Source organism: Euprymna scolopes, chromosome 43 (assembly GCF_053919585.1).
Source record: "Euprymna scolopes isolate OS-2025 chromosome 43, ASM5391958v1, whole genome shotgun sequence".
Lineage (NCBI taxonomy): Eukaryota > Metazoa > Mollusca > Cephalopoda > Sepiida > Sepiolidae > Euprymna > Euprymna scolopes.
This window is the reverse complement of record NC_136524.1, coordinates 19,113,168-19,121,874: the sequence shown is the minus strand read 5'-3', so window position 1 is coordinate 19,121,874 and position 8,707 is coordinate 19,113,168.

Here is an 8,707-nt window from a genome sequence, read left to right as displayed (position 1 = left end):
CGTCTTCTAAACTTTCACAGGCAACGCCGGAACGCTAGTGAATATATAATTGGATTTATTTGCGAAATATATGAAATATTAAACTCATGTCAGAACTTTTTAACGCATGGAAGCACGAAAAGGCGAACTTAATGATATTTTTAGACGCAAAATCATAACATAATTAGCAATGACGCGTGGTAACAACAGACCGCATGGGTATCTTCTTGCAGGAATAATATTTGTGCATAATCTTCTAACGTGTGACAGACACAATACAAATACGCAATGGCAAAGAAAGATGACAAATACAAGAATTAAATGCGTAAAAATTATTAATAATACACATCATTTTGATTTTTCGAACTTCTGTTCTTATCTTGATTGTTATTTACACATTTCCAACTTTCTTCCGGTTTTCCAACTCTTTTTCTTTCCAGAGTTTTATTTTTATACAGTGTGAGAACATATGTTTTTTCTTATTACAATTAAAACACGCCTCATTATTAAATGGACAACTTCTATAATTAATAACAAGGATTCATTTCGAGAGAAAATCTAAAAAAAAAAAAACTTGGTTTGTTTCTTTCGACTGAGTGCCATAATGATATTCGCTTTTACGTGCTAGCATATGTTGGAAAGCTTCTTAGAAATGAATTCTAAACTGACGAACCTCTGACAGGGCCTTTTAATCCGTCTTTCTCTAAAGTAGCTTCTTATTGCTTCATCCGATTTTTACTATCCCTTCCCATGTGAACTGAACCTACTACCTCAACGGTTCTATATCTACTGAACAAAAACCTCCCATCCATTCTTTCAATATGACCATACTATCAAAGTCTCTTGTTTTTCATACATTTCCAAATACTATTCAGATTTAATGTTCCTCTGAGATCTAAGTTTGGTCATCTACGTTTGACTACAACCAACATTACACGTCCTCAACTGTTCCACATCTTATGATTCGTCACATAATTCTCATATCATATTTCTCCATGTAGTTTTCACTGGCACGATTTTACTCGCATAAATCATCACACAGTGTACACATATCTGATGGACCCTTTCCTTGGTTGATAGTTTTAACGATCTACTGTTAGTAATGACAAAGGTTCACATCCAATCCTAACTTTTGCAATCACACTAGCCCCTGCTTCTCCATGCCCATTATATTACTAAGGTAGCAATATTTTCAGGACAATCCCAAGAGATTCTCCGCCCAAATTTACTTTCTCCACATCTGAGTTCTCATCCACCTCCAGTTTTTACACTTTTTGTACGCAAACTAGTTATCGTCTCTTAAGATACCTGTAACAGTGAATGATAACAGTAATAATGTGTAAGTAGCACAGACACGGAAAACATACATATACACACATGCCGTGGTTACGCAATTGTATTAATATAAAAATATTGATTACCTGGAACATGAAATGACAAAAATATTACCCCGGATAACTGTAAGAGACGGAGGACAGATTTATTTTCAGGTGCGCATTTAATCTGCATCTTTAGGAGGACAGATTTTATTTCAGATTTAAATAATAGAGATCGGCGGAAATGATCTGTAAAATTTAAGCATTATAGACTGGGAAAATGTTATATCAAATTTAAACGTGACAGACATGTGAAATCCTACGTCAAATTTAAAAGTGATAGACCTGCGAAGATACTGTCAACTATAGAAGTGACAGGTCTGCGAAAATACTATGCCAAATTAAAATGTGACAGACCGTTGAAAATACCAGATTAAATTTAAATGTGACAGACTGCAGAAATACTGTATAAAATCAGAGTATGACAAACTAGTGAAAATATAATATCGATTTATATGTGAGAAACTGGCGAAAAATATTTTTCAAATTTAAGTGTGACGCACCAGCGAAAATGCTACGTAGAATTAAAATTTTACAGATCACAGAAAAATTTATGTCAAATTTAAATGTGACAGACTATTAAAATGCTTTGTAAAACTTATATTTGATAGGTCAACACAAATTCTCTTTCAAAGCCTGCTGAACTTAGTCATTTTTTATGCCTCGTTAACTGTGCACTCACGGGGAACCATGCATGCTTCACTTGTTTTAATGAAAATCGCTCCAGACAAGGGATGAAACTACTTGATGCAAGGAGTTTGAAAATGAAATACTATTTCAAGCTCAAAAACTAGTCAACGATAAGTATTAGATGAAATAGATTCCGACCCAGAAAACAGCAGTTCTTGTCTCTTTGTCAGAAAAATCGTTCATGCAATGTTGCAGACATTGCTTTGGATATGTAACCTTTACCCTTCTTCTGGTGTATCTTGTCAAACTCTAAAATCTGTAGAAAATTTTCAGACAGAAGCCTTTATTTAATCTATGAAATTAGTTTATCTGTTTGTCAACTGTTTTGCGAATGCGCATGTGTGAATCGTTCACGTGACAGATTCCTTATGTTATGAATAAGTAGGTTCGATAACACTTTTTAAAGATTGTGTCAACTTCGTCTGGTGGTTATCGTACATGACCAACTGTTTTGATTACGATCCAAGCTAAGTAAAAAAAAATTTTATGTTCTCTTGAAAATGTTTTGTGCGTGTCTCTCTCTTAGTTTGTTAGTGATACTATCAACGTCTCTCCCACCCCAAAGTTATTAGAAAAAAAAGAAAATTCTATGACAAAAATTTGATGAAATAAGTTGATCAGCAGGACAAAAGGAGTGAGCTCATGAAGAATAAGTCGCTGCGATATTAATTTTGCTTTTTATCTTTAGATTCCAATGTTAATACCTACATTTTTTTCAGTATTTAATTTATATTTTTATTTTCTGATTGTTTTATTTAATAATAGAGTTTCTCGTCCATACATGTTGTTTATTATATCAATCAAAATAGATTAGGCAATTGTATTCATTTTCAGTTCGTGAGATGGAAATCTATCACCATACTTTCCCTAAAACACGCCAATTGGACTTTTATTAAGTACAATACTTAATATCATTTTTAATGGAGACTAGAGAACGCATTGTGAATGCGTTATCGGCAACTCCCGTTCCTCTCGCTTCTCTTTATTTGTCCCTCTGTCCTCGTTTTTTAATGAGTGATTTTTCTGACAAAGGGATAAGAAAAAGCTGTATTCTAGGTTGACAGTATTTTGCGTGAACAGTCGGCAGAAACGTCGGAAATTTTCTGTTTCTATGTCTATCCTTGTAGCCATGTCACTAGTAAGGGTGCTGGAGGTAAACGTTTCATCTGGACTGACGTTATCCGCCTGATAGTCAGGGACCCGACCCTTGGATTAACCCCTAAGGAGGATATCCTATCAGCAGGTGCAAAGTACTACGTCTGCTGTATTGCCATTTGGTGAATGGATTCTGGACCATGCAGTAGATTCTGGTGGAACCTCTCGATGCCATATAAGTGGGTAATTGTTACCTTATCATATTCTACAAAAAAAATATTTGTTTCTTTTTCTCTCCTAGTTTCCCCTCCCTGTTCTGCTCTAAGCAAGTCTGACGACCTAGTCCACAAATTCCAAAACTCCATCATGACAAGTTTCAAGAAAAAATACACGACTAAACCTGGATCTCTAACATCAAACGTAGACCCCCGCTACTATGTCACTTTCTCCAACATCAGGGGTCTACGTTCTAACCTTCCAGAGGTTGAAACTCAATTACAGGAGACTAAACCAGACTTTTTATTTCTAAGCGAAATTGGCATTGGACAGGCTATTTCCATAGATTAGTTTGTAAGTAAAGGATACTCTAACTTAACTTCCAAATCTGACCCTCAAGATCGCCATGAGCATGGAATATGTGCCTATATTAAAGATGGCTTTCCATGTGGTAGGGACATCTTACTCTATATGTACTTCCGGGTTGCACTAGCTCACACTACTGCATTTATATTTACTCCCTATCGTCTCCACAACAGCGGAGGTACTATCTTTAAAAGCATATCTGAGAAAATTGACCACGTCCTATCTGATTATCCTTCAGCTAACATTCACGTATATGGAGACTTCAATGTTCACAATGTGGAATATTTGATCCACTCAAATAAAACCGATGATGAGGGAAGGTTCTGTCATTATTTCTCCATTGCTTATGACCTCACTCAGATTGTTCCCGAACCCATCCGTGTGCCCGACACTGACGGCCAGTATGCGAGTCTCCCAAACCTTTTTCTCACAACTTGTCCTGAACTATTTCAGTTTCTGTTCTGTCTCCTCTTGGATCTTCCGACCACTCTGTATCAGTTAAGATAAAAATGAAATGTAATAAGTCCTCAGATGTACCTCCCCATCGTACAGTATATCGATACACTATGGCTGACTGGGATAGCTTCCGTACATTTATATCAGATCTACCTCTGCGTTCCATGTTTAAAAAGGATGTGTCCTCTTAGTATCAGACCTGACGGAATTGTAAATTGTAGGTATAGACCGTTTCATACCCTTGAAAAAGTTCCAGCAAAAACCTAATAGCCAGCCATGGTTCTCTCCAGAATGTGCTGCTGACATTGCGCACAGAAATCACTTTTTCATTGCTTCCAACGTAATAGATGTATGGAGACTGAAGCCGCTTTCAGGACTGCCAGCAACCATTGTAAGAAAGTAATAAAGAACGCAAGAGAGTTGTATGCCCAGCCCGTCAAGTCTAAAGTAGCTGAGCAGCGGCTTGGTTCTCACCAGTTTTGGCAAATAGCAAACAGAATCCTGAACAGAAGCGTGTGCTCTATCCCAACTATCATCAATGGACATGAGGTAATCTCGTCAGCATCAGACAAAGCCAAACTCTTTGCCAAGAACTTTGCAGCTAATTCTACCCTTGGCGACCAAGGCCGCCAACCCCCAATATTTCCTCCTGTATCAGAAAACACGCTATGTGATATACAAATATTTGTGCGTGATGTTGCCAAGCTAATCAAAAACCTGTATTCCAGTAAAGCAACTGGCCCTGACGGTATTCCAATTATAGTACTCAAAAAAACTTTAACCAGAACTAGCGCCCATACTTACAAAACTGTTTAAACGTTGTCTTAAGGAGAATTGCTTCTCATCACCCTGGAAAATCTCATCAGTATGCCCTGTATTTAAGAATTCAGGTGATCGCCCATCCCCCTCTCACTACAGGCCAATAAGTCTCCTGTGCATCATGAGTAAGTTGCTGGAATCTGTGTTAAATAGAGAAGTAATCAACCATCTCAGCAAAAATAACCTTCTTAGTTACACAAAATATGGTTTCCCTTTTGCTAGATCTACAGCAGATGTTATATCCCATAGGATTAGCAAATCTCTCGATGGAAGCAACCTTTCTAGGGCAATTGCTCTTGACATATCTAAGGCCTTTGATAGGGTATGGCATAAAGTTTTACTTCACAAGATCTCCAGCTATGGTATAGCTGGAAATGTCTTCTCAATTATTAAATCATTTCTTTCTGATAGGTTCATAAGAGTAGTAGTTGATGAACAAAAATCAGAGGCTCACAGTATTAATGTTGGAGTCCCTCAGGGGTCCATCCTGGGCCCAACTCTTTTCCTGATCTACATTAATGATCTTCCAAATCACATCCTTACATCATTCGTAGACATTTATGCTGATGACACTACTATCTATGGTAGCAAATCTAAGACAGTAAACGACCAAGTTCTCTCCGATTCTCTCTCTGATCTTGAGCACGTTGTACAATGGGAAAAGAGGTGGCTTGTTACTTTTAATGCATCTAAAACCAGCTTTTATCTTTACATCATCAACATTCTGATCCCCATCTGGCATCAATTGAAATGAATGGCTCTCGTCTTTGGGAGGCCTCAAGTTTTGACAAGCTTCTTGGCTTAACCTTTACTCCTGATCTTAAATGGAACACGTACATCAAATCTGTTGCCAAGGCTGCTGGAAAAATGGTGGGATTCTTCTATCGATACAGTAGATATCTCATTGCTGATGCAATTCTCTATCTATATAAGAGCCAGGTACGTCTAATGATGGAATAATGTTGACACATTTGGGCAGGGGCTGCTAGAAAGGGCTTTCCTGCCTTGGTAGAGTTCAAAATAGACTAAGATAGAATAACATTGTTGCCATATGAGATGCAAAATAAAAATGAATGACACGTTCTTTTGCTGGAAATTAAGGATATCGAAATAATAGATATAAGAGATACCTGCAGTCATCTACCAGCAATTATGTTATATTTATATTGTGAAATGCAACCGAACGATCAACTGGCCAAGCCCTTAATAGAGATATCAGGGCGCCACCAAAAATTATTGAAAGCAACAACACACTCTTTCCATCTCCACTCCTTAAAATTACTTGTCTCTGGCCAAGGTCGCAAATAAAAATTCGGTCAGTGTTGTAATCTCGAAAGGAAAAATAGAAATTCATGAGTGCAAATGCACACACTACAACCACAAAGACGTTGTAAACATAACAACAGTGAGGATAACTATTTGAAGTGGCAAAAATGTAGAATTTTCCGACATTCTTACCTGTAGGTATAAAGATCTAAAACAAGATTCACCAGGTTTAGCACAAAAACCATCAATAAATTTTATTTTGTAATATACCGGGAAAAATCGAATAATAGGAAAAAAATGAAACGTTCTGACGTGCAACAATAATAATGCGTATCAGAGTCCTGGTGTCAATATAACAATGATGTAAATATAACAATGACTCCTAACCTTAGAAGACTAAGGATAAAGCAGCCGATATATTAAGACTATACCAATCCCGATAAGATTAACAGTCTAAATCATTCAAATCATATATATAACCACACTTCTTTTATTAGATGGTCAGTGAGTAAATCAGTTGTGAACATAACCAACATATAACTCATATCTATCTATCTATCTATCTATCTATCTATCTCACACATACACACACACACACACACATATATATATATATATCTTTCACACACACGCACACACACGCACGCGCACACACACACATATATATATATACACACACACACGCACGCACACACACACATACATATACACACACACACACACACACACACACACACACACACACATATATATATATATCAGCAACACCATTAGATTTTATGCATTTTCAAGGGGCATTCGTTCATTAACTGTTTCATGACTGAATGTCCTTCTGCCGATGTTGTGAACACTAAATTAAAAAGAAATGATTAATAAATAGATAAATAAAATAAAAGAAATCAAATCATATTTAAAATAATAATAATAATAATAATAATAATAATAATAATAATAATAAGAAGAAGAAGAAGAAGAAGAAGAAGAAGAAGAAGAAGAAAAAAAAAATATTATTCATTGGAAAGAAAAAAAATCCTATTGTTATTGAGCCAAGGTGAGTAACTCTATATAAAAAGTGTATTATCCAATTTTATTAATCGTAAATTTCTCCGCAGTGAATTTGTCCACAGTACATTTTAGTCTACATTGCACTGTAGAGAACACGCTGTTGATTTTATAAAATAATTTGATATAACGACTTAAATTAAAGTTTAAAATGCAAAAGTCAATAATAATGGTTGAATTGTGTTATGAACAGAAACATTCATTTCGAACTCGACCCTGTTTTATCAAGGAAAATATTGTTCATTTCATGCGCTGAGGAGTTTTGCTTGTGCAGCGAGAAAACTTCTCAAATACATTTGCGATGCTAGGCAATTACCAATTTTAACTTTGACCAAAATCGCACCATTCCTTTTTTTTAATCGGAATATTTATTATTGATTTTTTGACAATTTTTGGAAGCATTCCGATACAAAACCTATCTAAGAGCAGTTCCAGTCACATAACGTGCATGTGTGAAATTTCAGAACAACCGGCAAGGCCGTTTTGAAGTCCATAGAAAACTAATTCACGCGCGCACACATACACACACGCGCGTGCGCGCACACACACAGTGCCTTTTATATATATACTAGCAGGCTGCTGTAGATTAGTAGATAACGCTTTATTATGATAATTTGATTGATGCAGATTTTGCATGTATTATAGATTCAATAATATATTTATTATTATTTTGTATCAAATACATGGTAGCGCCGCCTCCGATGTTGCCAGGTAATGAAATACGCTTAAATATATTTTGATTCATGCAGATTTTTTTTTTATTCTTATAGAGACAATACTGTATTTATTATTATATTGTACCCAATATATAGTAATGACTTCAAGAATTAAAAAAATATGACTTTGGTGCAATCAGCTACAATCGAAACGAAAACATTTAGCACTCAAACCTTAATCGTTACCGGTTTTTTTTGTTGTTTTTTTTACATACGCGGCACCACTTATCAAGGCCGATAGGCCACTCAAGGATAAGGGTTAAAGAGTGTAGAGTAGTCAAAAGGACAATATAGTAATCGATAGTAATGGAAGTTCGGTAAATTTGTTAACTTAAGTGGAACGGCTAATCAGAAACTTGTTCACGTTGGGCTTGAAGACAACCATATTATAGACAGCTGGAAAGTAGGAAAACGGAAGACAATTCCACAGGCGTGCAGTTCTAAGAAAGAAGCTTTGATCATGGAATCTATGTTTAGGTTTAGGCACAGATAAAGAGTGGGGAAAATTATTGATAATGTTTTCAGCTAGTCTAGTGTTTCTTGTGAAAGTTTGGATTGAAGCTCAGTCGAACACTTTCCATGAAAATAACGATAAAGCAGAGACAAACTCGCAACATCTCTTCTGTGAGATAGAGGTTGCAGCGAAGAGAAAAGGACATCTCCACC